The 16,592-nt window shown below is 40.6% G+C and overlaps 1 protein-coding gene across 1 annotated transcript in view; it reads left to right on the top strand.

Moving 5' to 3' along the window:
• The first annotated feature begins 5,630 nt into the window (after positions 1–5,630).
• PLCH2 (phospholipase C eta 2) overlaps positions 5,631–16,592 on the top strand; it is a 358,008-nt gene continuing 347,046 nt past the window's right edge. The window contains exon 1 of the mRNA XM_019541274.1: positions 5,631–5,798. The gene's annotated coding sequence lies outside the window, so the exon portion shown is untranslated. The remainder of the gene's footprint in view (positions 5,799–16,592) is intronic.

The following is a 16,592-nucleotide window of genomic DNA, read 5'->3' as shown; positions in this document are numbered from 1 at the left end:
CATAAACCCTGTGAACTGACCAGACATTTTAGTGATTTCCTTTTATCCATGCTGAAAACAATGTAAACAGTAGATAAAAACATTCGTAAGTAAACTTGATTTTTACAGTTCTCAGACTTCCTGTGATCTGACATTAGTAGCAGTATACAAAGAATTCAGAACAGTAAAGTTCATGTTATAGTAGAGCAAAGATATTCAGTGAAAGAAAATAATTTAATCACAGCATCTTATATTTAGATAGAGTGTTACTGAAGGATATCACAATATTTGCAAATTTAAGCCCCTTTCAACAAATACATTAAAACTTCCACATTGCTCAACTGGGTAGTACCCCTGAACTCAACAGGAGTCTTGGTGGATGAAATTGAGTACTTGTGTCTGCAGGACTGAGGCCTTCACGAACGGAAATTCAGTTGATGCACACAGTACTTCAAGGCACACCACGGAAAAAGGTACCCTCCTTTGGAGTGGAAGGCACAGCTGCTGAACAATGGACAACCATGTACCAAAGCAGTCCTGGGTAGTTAAATACCCTATCTCACTGAAAATATATGGGGAATTTAGGAAGCAGAATGTAATTATCCAGTTTGGAATTCTGCCAGAACACTTTAGCTAACTGTTCAACCCACAAGAAAAGCAGCAAGGTCCTCTTTCCAGGTTAATGTTTAAAAAAATACAACTGAGAACCTTTTGTGTTGGGTGGGATTTTGTTTTTTTATTTGTTTAAGGGTTGTCTTGGTTATGGATTTTACAATGGGCAAGTGGTTGGTGACACTATTCTGCTTGCTTTCAATTCTTTCTGATTGTTCAATATTGAAAGACGGATAAAATACTTTAAATAGAATGCTCTTGTAGGCAGTGCCTTCCAGACAGCACCTAGTACTCTGGAATCACAACCATAGCAGGGCTTCTCCCACAGTGCAAACTAATACTCTGTCCTCATGGAGGCAATTGAAGTAGTTGCCAGCGATTTTCTCCAGGAGATAATGTGGTCTGTGATTCATGGGAAGTTATGTATTCAACAAATGACCTCTCTGAACGTAAAGCTGATCGTGAGGAAAAAAGGCTTAGAAAAAAGTCTCCTCCAGAAGGACAGCAGGTGGGGCAGTTGCCTCAGAAAACATCCCAGGATCATGCAGTCAGTGCAGCAGCATCTCTTCACTTACTCAGCTGATATGCCTAGGGAGGGAGAAGACCACCTTTCTTAAGGGAGAAAACCATCCTATACTTAGTATTTCATTTTATTCTTTCTTGAAATATCATTATAGCATTGCCCATCCAAAACATCCAAAAACACGAGTCTAGTCCAGCAAATAATATGATTGGTTTAAAAATTGTAAGATTTGTTTTAAAAAATCAATGGGAGGATGGGGACAGGATTTGTCTTTATATTTTTATTTTGGTTTCTGAGCCTTCGGGCTAGATTTACTTCACCTTTTCTTGTGTTTCTTAGCAACCATGAGGGCTAGAAGCTTTTTCAGGGACTGTTGGGATTACCAGGGTATACACTGATTCCAACATTTGAGGCTTTAAGAACAGTGCCAGATGTTGCAAGGCTCATGATAAAATCATAAGAGCTTACAGTGCTGTCACCATAACAGTAATGCATGATATTTAAGATAGGTGTCAAGTAATGCACCAGACCCTTCCCTTGTTTAAATTTTGGGATGAATTTGGATAATCAATTTAATTGTCAAGGTACCTGTGAAAGAGAAGTGTTATATGTTGTGTTACAATACGTTTCTTAAAAGATACCTTGTTAAAGAAATGTGTAGTGTTTCTTGTAAAAATAGGCGAGTATCATTCTCTCTGTTTCACAGGTAGGGAAACCAAAGCAGAGGTTGATTCTGGAGCTTTGAAGATATTTAATGTGAAAGCTGGAGTTATGGCACACTTTTTTCCCCGGTCCTTGATCAGACTATTCAGAAATCATATATAAAACTGAGAAGAATTGCAGTCTTAAAGGTGAGAATTGCATCTCTGCTCAGATTTCTGCATTTCTTGGGGAATGAATGGTGAATGCTGCTAGCTTGCCAATTAACGTATTTCTGGTTGTGTCCCGCTCATTTGTATTAGTGGAGCAGCTCTGGGGTTAAACTCTTGAATGTTTAATGAACTAATTGTGAAAATGTGTGGCAAATATACCTTATCTGACACAGGGCGTTTGTACCCGAAAGCTTGCAAAGGAGATTTTTTCCAACTATCTTAGTTGGTCTAATAAAAGATATCAATTTACCCAAAGAAGTTTGTCTGTCTGTCTCCTTAGATCAACACATCTACAACCAGTACCCCTTATATATGTTACCACTCAGACCTTGTAGGTCTCAAATCGTGTAATTTTAAATGCATGCTTAATTTTAAATACACAAGCAATTTGCAATGTGTATTGGGATCCTAGTATGTATAGGGTAAGATGAAGTTGTATGGAGATCACAGTAATGGTTTTATTTCCCTGTCACAAACCTCTGTGCACAAGAAAGAATCATGGGAATAATTTGTATTTGCATCATAAGGGCCTTATTTAACTTCCTAATAAACTGACATTAGCACAGCACTCTGAAGAAATCAAGTGCTATGCAAGAGTTCTGATATTTCACAGAGGACCCAAGTGCTCTCCCTAGGGGGCAGCATTGACTTGCTGTGTTGACAACAAATTTCACTAATACAGTCTTTTTCTAAGCTGCCCCCCAAAATGAGTTACTACAATAAATAACCCATGACTTAAAATACTTGCAATTTTGGAATGTTCATTAAATTTGGAAATACAACCAGGTATAGCATTACCAGTTCACGTATGGTTTGCCCTGGTATGTTTTACTCCCATTTCCGCGTATATTCCTCCTTTTGAGGGTCACAACCTTATTTTCTGACCAAGGAAAGTTAATTTGCAGTGTCTAACATAAAATATGGAATTAATATGGTAAATTCAATAGGTTTCTGCCTAGAAATCATGTTCTTAAGCCAAAAACTAGGAACAAAAGTCTTTATAATATGGGGTAATGTTATGGACCCCTTTGTACAGTGACTTGCCTGAATAGGTTCATTTGAATGGCTCCTCACCACTTGAAGGCTGGGGTTTCTAACCTCACCATTAGCTCATAACTCAAATAAAAAATCACTAACAAATTGAACAATAAGGGAAAAACATAATGTGCCCAAATTTCAGAAATTATTGAACATTAAGAAAAATGCAGTAGTAACTGTTTACAGGGCAAGGCTACTAGTTAACATGAGATGTGATGAGGTGATCAAATCTTTGATATTCTGCCCCCAAACACTCAAGACATCAGGTTTATCATAAAACAGATCCATATGGGCTATTTTCCCATCTTCCTTCTGGCGTATATTCTTTTTTTCACATTGTTTTTTGCTGTTCTTCCTGGCCAGTCTAGTACAAATGACCTATACTTCTTTTGTGAGTGTGCTAGGAAAGGAAGGGAAAGACAGGTTCTCTGCCTGTCTGGGAGCCAGCGACAGGCTGCAGGGTTCAGCCTATACTCAGGCTTCATTTTCAGCTCGCTCATTGCTCTTCTCTGGGAAAACTGTAGGAGTAGGAAAGGGATAATGGAAATAATGAGTTTGTTCACCAAGCTAATTGCATTTTTGGTGATTTAATCTTTCATGATGTTCCTTGAGAATCCCAGTGTTCACTACAGCAGATCTTAAGTGGTGTCAGGCAGCCTTGTCTTAAAGGTTGCGTGTTTGCCTAAATAACTTCTTGTCATTTTGACAGCTCATTTGTATTCTCTCTGGATTATGTTAAAGTTCCTGTTCCTAGTGCGTGTTATTAATGTATAGGTACTTATTTTAAAAAATCCTGTGCAGCTGCACTCCGCTTGTAAAGCGGGGCTTTCTGACAGAAGGGCCTGTAAGTGTCACCCTGCATACTGATTTGTGGCTATCAATTCAGAGTTGAAAGTTGCTAGTAGCAGACTCAAGTTCTGTGCTTTGAACAGCAGAGACAGTGAGTTTTGAATGGTTGGGAATGAATGGCACTTCAAAGCCCTTGCCTTGTGTGGGGGGAACATTCACTAGCAAATAGTATGGGATGTGATGTCGGGTCAGCTTATCAGCTGTGCTTTAATTTTTTATTCCTCTTTGTAGAATAATTGTTGTAAAAAAGCCAAGATACTCTAATAAAAAGGACGACTAAATAATTCTCTCACTCCCCATATCATTGTGAGTGAATGGTATAGGTTTCCACAACTGGGCTGTGTTTGAATCTGGTGTTAACATATCAACCCATAACTGCAAATGTTGTTGTCCTTCATTCTTCTGTTCAACATTTTGCATGCTTTAGCAACCAGCATTGGTCCAAATAGTCCGTGGGAGGGACCTTACGTATCCCTTTGACTTTGCTGAGTTTGCATATGTGCAGCTGAGACCAGTTTGGCCCAAGCCATATTGCAACATTGATAGGTTTTGATGGTGTCGTACACAATTGGAACATGTCATTTTCCCAATTCAAGTCTCCTCTGTGTATGACTTACGCTCAAAAGCCCCAGAGGGGAGAAGGAATGCAGAGCCCTAATTCTTCACTCTGGAACCTACAGAGAAGGTGTTCTTGGATATGATTCAGGGACGGTGTCTGCATTGATTGGATTTTCATACTCTCTGAACTGTCTAGCCCAGAAATTCTTTACCCTGGCAAATATTAAGCTATGGGATGATGGGTGAGGAATAGAAATATGTGGTTGCCCTGGATATCACAGGCTAATGCATTGAGTTTCTTGCTCAGTATATATTTAGTAATATCAGTACGAAAGAACATACTATACCTGTACAAAAGATTATGCAGCATGTTGCTTTTTCCTAATTGAGCACAGAACTGTTACACTTATTGAGCTAGGGAACGTGGTGTTGTTTTCATTGCTGAGCACAAGGCCTGGTGCATATCCTAAAAATCACGTAGCGATCTGCTCAAAATCATCCTGGATATTGAAAATATTAGGAATATCTGAAATGCCATGGCAAATGACAGTGCTGAGAGCCAAAACTGATGGGTACAGGATTCACTATCTGATGCTGTAGTGGAAGATAAAACCCCATTGGATGCACCTGGCTAATTGTTCTGTGCCTTATGTGATAGAGGACTCTTTCCTTCCAGACATGTGCTGCATCATTGTATGCCCATAAGCTTTCAACTAGTTTTAGAGTCTCTTTGCATGTAGTTTGATTTTTACCTGCAGTCACACCATCTGTAAAGACCTTTTTCAAACTCAGTCACAGAATCTGACTCAGAAATTTGCAAGACTGAAATTATTTCTTGCAGGCTTGACAACAGACCTGATGAGGCAGTTATTCCACAGGCAGTTACACAAGGAAGTATGAACTGTAAAACAAATCCAGTGTGGGGTAATGATTAACTCTCCCTCCCACATGTAGCTTGTCTGTGTGTTATTAAATATGGTTTCATCTTGCAGGCTTGCTAGTGTGAAACAGTGCAACATTCTAACATGGCAATAAACATGTTTCAGTTTCCAACCTGAAGAACAGGTTTTCCTGATAAAAAAGGACTTACCAACTGTCCAAAATTGTTTCCATCCTCTGATTCCCTTTGCCTCCTCCCCCTCTGAACTTGTTACCCTGGAGCTGAACTGTTTGAACAAGGACTGTAAGAGTTGCTTTGTGATCAGTGAGCTGAGAGTCCTTAACATATAAAATGCAGGGGAGGAGTCTTCAGCTTCAGATTGTGCTGCACGTTTTCTTTTTTTGCGATTCATATGAGACTCCGTATACACAATGCAGAGAGGCTGGGACAGAATTGGCTCTACACTGTTGAGAGAAAAGAGATAAAGGTGTGTGCTTTTTATCTGCCCTCCCCCCTCATCCCCCACTTTCCCCTCACCACCAAGAACCTTTCCTTTCTAACACTTTCTTAGCTTGCCAATTGGAGACTAGTTCTAAAACTTCTAACAAGCTGCTGTAGCACTATCAGCAACTTTATGGTTACTGTAGAACTTGTTAGATCTTTTGGCCTCTGAAGTTATCCAGAATCTAGAATGGAAAAGCATCCAACCTTGGGTGTCTTATGTTTATTTTATGTTTGTAGATGTACTTTCTAGTTAGCCTGGGAGCTCTGTCAGGGCTTCTAACTTTTTTTTTAAGCATGAAGGAAGGAAAGAGACTGCACTTATGTGAAGCTTAGGATAATACTAGGAGATTGTGGTGGTGCCTATGTGGTTTTTATTTTTTAAATTAGGCAAATGCTTTTTTCAACATGGAAAATTATTGCACACATTTTGCTGAAATATCAATCCTAACCATTGAGCACTGAGCTCATGCAAGGATTATTAGTCCAAAGGGAGGTTGGCTTGGCTAAGGCAAGTTGATTGTAGAGGGACACTTGAGTGAAGGAATGGGAATAAGTAGCAGTGAAATAAAATGAAAGGAACTAGCCAGTCTGACTCTGAGTCAGAGCATTTGACAATATCAGCTGTTGCTAACAAAAGCTTATTCCTTTCTGGATTAGTCTATAAGGTGCCACTGCCAGGCTTTCTACCTGTCTCTTACTAAGCAGTGAGTGAAACTACTTGGGAATAAATGCTGGCATCACCTCTGTCCTTCTTTGCCTTTTTAACAGGTTCTTGTAGTATGGCAAAGGAATTCCTCGATGTTTGCTAACATCAAGACTGAGTTAGAGCCATGGAGACATGGCAGGGATATGCAGGTGTATTATATGCATTACCAATAGCCTCAAGCCTCAAAGGTTGGATATGGATCTTGAACAGATACAAGAATTTTGCTTGGGCTTATTTGTAGTGTTGGGCCCAGCTATAAAAATAGTTAGCTCTGGGGTTGGCTTCATTGCAAAAGTTGGGAATATTGAGCTCACAGGCTTGTGTCTGGGACTTTCTTAAGGATTTGTCTCAAAGGTAAGTTTCACTTATTGTCTTGTAATTGTTGGAGAAAACAAATCCAAGCTTGTCTACTAAAGATAGAATTTTTCTGCCCTGACTACAAATAAGAAGTGTTCTTTTTGCTTTTTGTTGTTTTGGGACACGGGCAGTGGAGATTGTATGACCAGATGAAGGACAAGAATTTTATGCATTACAAGGGAAGGTCAGCAGCTGCAAGTGAAGTATGCTGGTTATCTAAACAGAGGAAAGGCTGAACAGAGTCACACTTCATATCCCTCTGAAGCTGCATTCTAGTGACTTCAACACCAGTGTGTGGAGAGGAGACAGAGAGTAAATGCTGACTTACTTTGGAGCTCTGTTTTGATGCAGTGTTGGGATTAGCATATACATTTCCTGGCCCTGCTAGTTGTCTCAAAGCCCTGTGATGCCAGAAAGCAGAACCAGACTGAGATTTCAAGATTTCCGCTGAACTATTCAGGGCCTTCATACAGGTTCATTAGAGCCTCTTGTCACTCTGTCATACACCTGCATGTCTTACAGTTATGTAAGAGCAGCCTTTGTAGCTGAAGCTGGAAACATTACATCATTGTCTAATTTAATGCTCGCAGCTTGTGCTGGTAAAGCTTTGCATGTTATAAATCACAGATTGAAGCTGTGTGGCCTGCAGAAGTTCAAACTAAATGATCAAAACAGTCCCTTCTAACCATAAAAATCTCTATTATTTTTTCTAGTAAGGGATTTTAATTGTAGTGACAAGTGCAGGATGGTTCCCCCTACAGGGTAGTATCCTCTGCTTCATCTCAGGACAGGTAAAGTACAAACTCCAAACTTGCTTTGTGCTGCTTTGCCAGTTTGCAACATTTTTGCTTTAAAGGGACTACCCAGTCTTTTTAATAGTCACCTTTGCTCTTTTCTGATAATGCTTTCAATGGGCATTAGTGGTAATGGTGGCTTTTATGCTGGGGACATCTGTGTGTTAGGAACAGGGCTGAGACCCACCAAACTCCTATTACATAGCCCATCACCACACTTTCAGTCATGCCTTGGTTTTTCTTATTTCTGATTGAGTCTGAAAGTATAACCAGAGCTTTTTAGTCTGCTGCCAAGCTCCTGTGCTTTTCGCTTTGAAAGGCATCTACTTTCCTCTGAATTGTCTGGTTCTCACCACTGTAGACAAGACGATGAAATAAATGTCTTGTCTGGCTGTTCCAGACTCATCACAAACTGTGTGAAAGAGGAACTGAGCAACCCTTGCTGCAGAGAGCCATTCCTTCGGTGTAGATTTGTCAATAGCCAGAAATTAGCAAAAGCCAACAGCACCCTGGCCCATTATTGCTGTTTTCTTTCTCCCCAGACATGCATCTTTGCCTGCCTTTCTGAAACCAATCTGTCTTTAGCATGTTGTAAAGGCTTCCTGACATTTTCTCCAGTCTTGCCCATCTCAAATTTGTCAGGTCAGACTTAATTGGTTGTGTTAGAAACTCAGATACAGGCTAACGAATAGGAGCGCCGCCTGCCAGCTGCTTCTGCTATATGCCTTTCAACAAATTGTTTTAAAGCTACATAGTGCCTTTCAAAGTTTTTGTGAGTGCAAAACAGCCACAGAGGGGAAAGGGAAGAAGAGAGCTTTTATAAAAGAGCCTTTTCTTACTGCTTAGAATATAAGAAGATGCCATATGGGTGTTTCTTTCTCAGGTTGTGTTTTCTCTTTTTTATAAGGCCGCAGAGGTGCTCCTTTTCCAACTTTACACGACAGTATTAAAGTTGCCTTATTTTTTAAGAGAGATTTAAAGTAGTTCTAATTTAAATTTTAAATTTGCAAAGCACTTGATTTCTGCATGCAGTCCTAGGGAACTGTCCTGTTTGTAGATGCACTTAGACTTTGATTATGGGTACAAGTAGGCTAGTCAGCCACCTAAACTTGAGCAAATTCTTGCACATGTATTATCTGAGTGGCTGCAGTAGAAAAAGGTGATTAGCCCTTCAGCTAAGAGATTCTTTTTGAGTTTCCAAAGATCACCTGCCCTTTACTGCAGCACTGAGTACAGTATAAGACTATGAGGTACCCAAATGACAAATACAGAGTTACGTCAGCAGAAAAGCTTCGGCTAGAGGCTCTTGGATGGATTTGTTTTCTGTTAGACATACTAGAGCTCTTGAATCCCAAAAGATCAAGGGTAATTCAGAGCAAGGCCTACTCTTGTGAATTTCTAGCTGCTAAGAAAGATGCTAGCATGGTAAACCGTAGAAGAGAAAGGGGGATTATTGTGTATACTATGTAAATGAAAGGCGTGGGGGAAATTCCGATTTTGATTATACGGGAGTAAATTTGGAGCAATTTCAGCAGAGGTATTGGGGAAATCCTGATGATGGGAAACAGAACCTGAATTTGCAACAGGGACTATATATTATATGTTTCCATTTGTACAGGTTTCTTGAATTAAGATGTAAGAGAGTTTAGGTCCAGCTGTATAATTTGGCTCTGTAAAACTTCCCAGCCTCCAGGAATGGGCCTGATTTCTTCCTAGTCCTGTGGTGTTGGTGCAGAGTAGTTATTAAATAATTCTATTCTTATTTGATATAGGCCAGTTGAGACATAGGGCTGCAAGGGACATTTAGGATCATTTAGTCTCTATGCTTGCAAGGCCTGATGCTTTTCCACAGAATTGATGATCCTTATGTTCAGCACTGAATGAGTATTTACAAGGCCCTAGGCTTGGGATCATGATAACCATCTGTAAATAGTGCGGTGATAAAGCTGTACTTATTACCAGGAATTTCGAAGGTTTTGGTATGTGGTATCAAGGTCTGGATTGGGGGAGCTTCTCATAGGGGAGGGGAAGTGAAGAGGGAAGTTGTCTGTTTCTTGCTGTTGTGTGTTTCTTGAGGATGATGTTAATAGTACCAGTGGGCACCAACCACGGGATCTCAATCCACCGGTAGATCTTGGAGCCTCTTGGAGTCAATCCGAGCCTGGAGTGGGGGCTTGAGTGCCCATGTGCATGCACACAAGCACCCCAGTCCTGCAAGTCAGTCCATGGGGGAGGGAAGGGACAGGGGCTAGATCAAAGCTGCTGCGGTGAGGGACAATGCAGCAGAGGCAGGAGCAGGGGTAAGTTGAGTGGGGTCCTGGCCAGGTGGGACTTACCTGCTGGGGAGGTGTGCCTCCAAATAATTTTTTCTCCCTCTGCTTCAATCTGCATCCCCCTTTCCTCCCCACAAACTTACCTGCTGGGTGGGAGGGTGGCAGTGGCACACAGTAGGTCTTGGCTTGCTTTTAAATGCCTAAGGTAATCTCCTACTTATAACAGTGGTCTCCAGCCTTTTTAGTAGATCTCCAGTGTGTCTTGCTTTCCCTGGGTCTGTTCTGGTTTGCCAGCTCTTACTAGCAAGCATGATGAACAGCTGCACATATTATCAGACATAAAACTAATGTAATAATAATATATGGCACATATATATATTATGATATATGTAAGTTATATATAGTAACATAAAAAGCTTCTTTCTTATATTTCTAAATCTAGCTCCTCATGTGTAAATGAATAAGAGTGATCTCAGCCCCCTTCAAGATTTGCATATAAACCACCATCCAGTCTCATCAGAATGACTATCCAGTTTCCTTTTTCTATATAGCTTTAAGAAAAGGATCATTAATTTAAAAAAATACTCTAGTTTGAAAAAGGTGGTGGTTGAGCTTTTGTAGCTGTTAGGGCACTGCCTGTTTACACAGATAATCATACTGACTCTACTTTTCCCTTTGTTCTCTTGTGTAGTTGAGGCTGCATGTTTATCAAGACAACCATTGCCTCACCTGTTAATAGCAATAGGACTGCAGTCTTCAGTTTATCTGATGGGGAACTGTTCTGGCATTTCAGTAGTAGAGTCAGCATGCAGATGAAACCCCATTGGTTTCAGTGGAGTCTGGGATACATCCTGAGGAGTTGTGCAATATTGCAGGGGGAAAATAGATGCTCTTGTGTATTAGAATTGTTTTTTGGTTTGTCTGTTTGCAATGTATAATTAGTATTTATAGACAAAGGAAAGGTGGATCAGCACTTACTGGTTTATAGTTTTTCTGGGTATGATCTGGAAAAGCAAATGGTTGGTCCATGAAGCATGAGGCGCCTTGGATTCTTTCCCCTGAAACATCTCTTCCTATTTTACTCTTCGGTGAAAATAGATATGTTAACTGCATATGGCATGGTTGTGAAGCTTCAGCATCAGTCTGTAGCCTGGTTACGGCCAATGCCTCCTTTATCCATTTCTGTTTCCCTCGTCATCATTATCTCAGTTTTCATGGGAAACAGCACCTCTAGCAAGTGAATGTTGTGTAGGGATGCCTGAAATGTTCTAAATTTTGAAGGGGTTTATGTTGTTTTTAGTAACTTGCTGGCTCCTGGAACAGATGGTATCTGTTTGTTTAGATACAAGAAATATTATTGCCTTTGAGGGGGCTCCATCTCCAAAGCACTTCATTTTGACTAATCTTTACACTAGATACTGTGAGACAAGGCATCTTTATCTCCACTGTACAGATGAAGAAACAGGCACAGAGATCAAATGCCATGTTCAAGGCAACAAAGGGAGTTAAGGTCACAGCTATGATTAGAACTTGGAAGGTCCTAGTTCCCAGGTCTGTGCTCATACTGCTGACTAATAGCCCTGGAAATTAAAATTTATTTGCACATTTGCTAAAATGTGAATGTTGTATTTTCTGTTGACAAGTAAGCCCAGAGCCAGATGCACAAAATATGGACTTGGAAGACTGCATTCTACGTGAGCCATGACCAAGATACAGTATATTTGTGTTGCAGAAAATCTTCTCATTTCATTGCATTTTTTATGATGGTGAAGAGGTCAGAGTGGAACTTGTTCAAATGTAGAAATTTTTATTCATAGCCCTTTCGCCTGTCACCTCTGCACGCCCCCCCCCACACACACACGAGGAAATGCTGAGCCAATAATAGTCAGTAGCCTGGTGGTTAATGCATTTTGTGTGAGACCATATGTCAAGTATTTGTATAGATCTCTCCCTTGTTTTGGCCAGAAATTGCATTCTGAATCTGAGAAAAGTTTCCAGTGAAATCTTCATTCAAGGAGATGTATTTTGACAAAACACTTTGGTTTTGATGAAATACTGATCACCTCTCCATTATCCCACCAGTAAAATGGGTCTTATAATTTTTATCCTATTCTGGCAAAGTGCTCTGAGATCTGTGGAGAAGAAAGCGCAGTACTTGCAAAACTGCATTGGCTGCTTGGTGCAGGCAGAACCTGTAATGATTGTTTTAAGCAGATTATGCCAGATGTCTCTCACTTAGTCCATAACATCTTGTTGATGGGCTAATAAATATGTAAATAAGGTTTATTGATTTATATTATATTTCATGTGTTTTTATTGCAATATGGAATAGAATGTCTATTTTATATACTTTAGCTTTTCAATTTACTGACTATGCTTAGGTTTGTTATTTATCATGGCAGAAGTCAGATAAATACCATAGTTGCTTGCCATAAATACAGTTCCAGTAAAATGAAGTAGCAGGTAGAACTTTGTAAAAGAAACATTTTAACTTAGTTTTTAAAACCAAAAATGCTCTTTGCAGCATTATCACCCACAAAAGCTCAAAAACGAGGGGTCTAGTTCCCTAAATTGATAGGTATTGTCTTTAAGCCAGCCTCTCCTTTTGCCTCTAGATCCCTTCCAGCATCTTCCCCAATTAATGCTAGGGATGGATAACAGAATAAAGCCCTAAAATTGATTATATTCACAACTTTTACATAGAACTTTTATTCACCTTCTGGGATTTTTCTATCTGTAAGTTACATTTTTTCTTGCCCTCACAAGAATAACTTGAAATTTAAAATGGGAACTGAGATTCTCATAATAGCTTGTCTCCAGAAGTTCGGGTCTTAAATGAACAATATCATGAGGCTCAAAATAAAATCTCAAGAGTTGGCAAAGTTGTCTTTGCTGAGAAATCCATTAGCTAACACACTAAACTAGGGAACAGTAGAAGGTATTAACCTTGTGTACTGTGTTCAGCAGAAGATTTGTAAGGATCATCTGAGCTGATGGTACCGAATCCCTTTCAAAAGCCTGTACGTGAGCTTCACCCATTCAACTAAAATTAATTTTAGAAGTGAACTACATACTAACTTGACCTGAAATAATTAAAGCAGTAGAAATCCCTGCATGAAGACTCTTCAGTATTAGTTTAACCTTGGTTAATATCAGTGTTTTGTCTTGTGTTTCTGTAGACATACTGATGCAAGCTAAACTGGTAGAAGCCTGGTGTAAATCAGTTTTGGACATCAAACACAGGGATTGGCTGCACTTTAGGGAAATCAGTTTGAAAGGTGCAGTTTCATGTGTGGATCAGGCCTAAGGTATTTGCAAGCAGCTTCCTGGTGTATGTGGGGCTCATCTACACAAAATGCTTACTGCACAGTTGACTAATTACCTGTGCAGTAAATGTGTCAGCAACTATACGTGCGCTGCTATTAGGCTGGAGTAAACTAGTTTACTTCACAGCAGGAAAGTACTTGTAAATAAAGTACCTTCCTGCTGCAGAGTAAAAAACTTTGCAGCAGTGCATGTGTAGATGCTGCTTGGCTGGCTGGGATATGGGATGCTTTAGTGCAGGGGTCAGCAACCCCTGGCACACGTGCCGAGCATGGCAACCAAGCCCATTTTTGCTTGGCACACCACCTCCAGCCTGGGCTCTAAGCAACTGCTGCCAGCCACAGAGCCCAGGCTGCTCCCAGCAGGCGGCTGGGAGGCTGCAAACAGCTGCTCTGGGCAACATGTCAGCACTCCGGCACCTTCCAAGGTAGACATTGGCATTCCAGCCAAAAAACGTTGCCTATCCCTACTTTAGTGCAAGGGCTGGTTAGTCCTGCACTGAAGCTTCCTTGTGCTCCAACCAGCCCCTGTGCAGTACACTGAGTGGGGGTGGGGGAGCCAGAAGCTGGCAGGCTGACCCCTGGGACTCCCTGCCAGCTGGAGCTGCTCCACTTGGGCTCCACATGCTGTGCCTAAATAAACTGCAGAGCTTATTGCTCCGGAGTTAATTGTTCCTAGGCACATGTTCAAATGGCACACCCAGGCAAATTAACTTCGGAGCAATAAGCTCCACAGTTTATTCAGGTTCCATAATTGCATGTGTAGATGCATCCACTTAGGAACTGCTTACTTCTTATAGTGAGAATTTGCCCTCTCAGTGGAGGGGCCAGCATTGTGCCTAGGCGCTAATAAGCCTTATTGAAGGTCTAAAGTGGGGCAGGGGTCTTTTGCTGGTTCCTTGTATGGGGTTGAGGTGTAGTGCTTTGTTTTTAAAATAAAGTTGTAGAAATGGGCCACATTTCTCCAATTATAGAAAGAGTCTTGGAGCCAAGGACATGGTCTTTCACCAGATAGCTCTATGTTTGTATCAACAGTAATTCACTGACTGATGCAATATATAAATTCCAATTACATCTGTATCTCTTTTTTCAGAAAGATCTTGGTTCAGAAGGAAAATGATGAAAATCTGAAAGCTTGTTATGTTGTAATGCTATAATTTTGTAGCATATATAGAGGACAGTTTGTTCCTTCTGTAATTAAGCCAGATGTGATAAATAAAAACTATTTGGGGAGGCAGCAAAGCTTTTTTTCTCTGTTTATTTAAAAAGCTGGATAATCATTTGGATTCCAGTGGTGTAAAATGATCAGGAAACAATGTAATAATCTAGAAATTCCTGTAATTAACAGAGTTTAGAGAAAATTCCAGTTACCTGGCATTATCTGACGTTGCTATTGTAAAGCATTATAATTGAGATGAGACGAAGCTTTCTTGTGTGGTTTGTAATGATCCCTGCTGCCATTTGATTATAGTCTTTTCACATTTATTTTGGAATTCATGTACAGTCTGCCCCCAAAAGCAAATGTCATTGTTTACATTTCTGTCAAGTAGATTTAGAAGACCTATCCTTGCTAAGAAGAGGAAAAGTATGGTTCAGAATTAAAAGTAACTGCTTTGGATGAATGAGCAATTAATGAGTTTTAGAATTGGATAAACTAGAGGTGGGAAGAACATGCACTTGGCCAAACTTATCCTTGTAGAGTTACATCCAGAGGTACAGCAGGGTTTAGATCCATCTTCTTGGATGATCTAGACAGGTAAGTGCACAGGAAGGGATTAGACCTTGTCTAGGTCTTGAATGTCCCCACTCCTTTCATCACTCTCCTTGGGAGACTATTCCTAAGCCAAACCTTGTTGGAATAGTTTCGCTGACACTTAGTCCATACCAAAAGGACAGCTGTCCTCCTCATCAGCTAAACACAGCACCCAACTGATTTTAGAATTTTAGGCCCCTTGTTGGAGATCTTGGCCACAAGGGCAACATTTGCAGCCAATCAGTAGGGTATCCTGGACTGGTAGGTTACTGCCTGGAACTCGGGCTCTAGCTGTTCACAGAATTTTCAAACCTTTCATTCAGTATGTAACCAGTTTTGCTTTTTTGGGGCATGAGGTGTTTACCTTTAGCCCACTGAGCACACATCAGGTGTCATGTCTTCAGTGTAGGGCTGTGAAGATGGCAGAATGGGTAACATGAACGCTTCAGGCTGCATCACAAGTGGTTATTCTTGCTCAGGCAAATCTCTTTCTTTTCCTTCCTTTCTGCTTTTTCTGTACCCTACTATTTTGCAGATTGTGTATACTGTCAATGGCAATTGTAGTGGAGACATCCAAATGAGTAGGCAGAACTAAAGCTGCTATAGGGTTGGGAATGTTGGTTTACACTGTGCAGTAAGATGCTTACATGTTGGCTAAGGGGCAGTGGTAGCCAGAGTCAAGTCTCACAGATACTTTGTGTTTTTAAAGCTGTTCAAAATGTTTGCTGCTAGGAGGCATTGCAGTATAGGGAACAAAGCACCAAAAGAGGGATTCAAGAGGATGAGTTCATTCTTAGAATGACTGGATGACTTTGGGCTAGTCACTTAATTTCTCTGTTTCAATGTCTGTAAAGTGGGAATGAGTATCACCTTCTTTGTAAAGCTCTGTATGAGAGTAATGTATTTGCTACAGTTTCACAAGCTAAAGGAGACAGGACAGCTGTCACATTAATGCAACACTTTGGGACTGTTTAATCAACTGGATCCAAGTTATTGATCCAACTGGTTTTGGCTTCAAGGTAACCTGGAGCAGGCCTTTGGTTCATCACTGAAATGTTCCAAATTCATGGCTTCTTGCTAATGTGAAATCTGAATGCTTTGGCCAAGTTTGAGTAAGCTTTTTGCTCCAGCTGAACAATTCAAAACATGACCCTACATACCTCATCTCTAGTATGGTGAATTGCTTTGGAGTTTGGGGGCAGCCTGTTTTGTGCCCATTCATAGTTAAGGACTAAATTATCCCTGACCCTGCTGTAAAAAGTCCAGTACAGGATGAGATGAGTTTTATAGAATCATAGAAGATTAGGGTTGGAAGGGACCTCAGCAGGTCTTCTAGCCCAACCCTGTGCTCAAAGCAGGACCATCCCCAACTGTGTCATCCCAGCCAAGGCTTTGTCTAGCTGGGTCTTAAAAACCTCCAAGGATGGAGATTCCACAGCTTTTCTGGGTAAAGTTCCTTTTCTATGTGTGTTGGAGCAAAGACTGGAAACAGGTATAGACACTGTATTTTCTCTATGCATTAGGGAGCACAGAATGCTCCAAAAGGGTTGGGGAGCAGGTAGGCTGCTGTC

The sequence above is a fragment of the Crocodylus porosus genome, unplaced genomic scaffold (genome assembly GCF_001723895.1).
Source record: "Crocodylus porosus isolate Cpor-Errol unplaced genomic scaffold, CroPor_comp1, whole genome shotgun sequence".
NCBI lineage: Eukaryota > Metazoa > Chordata > Crocodylia > Crocodylidae > Crocodylus > Crocodylus porosus.
Note: the sequence above shows the minus strand (reverse complement) of the source record. Positions and strands in the feature narration are given on the sequence as shown.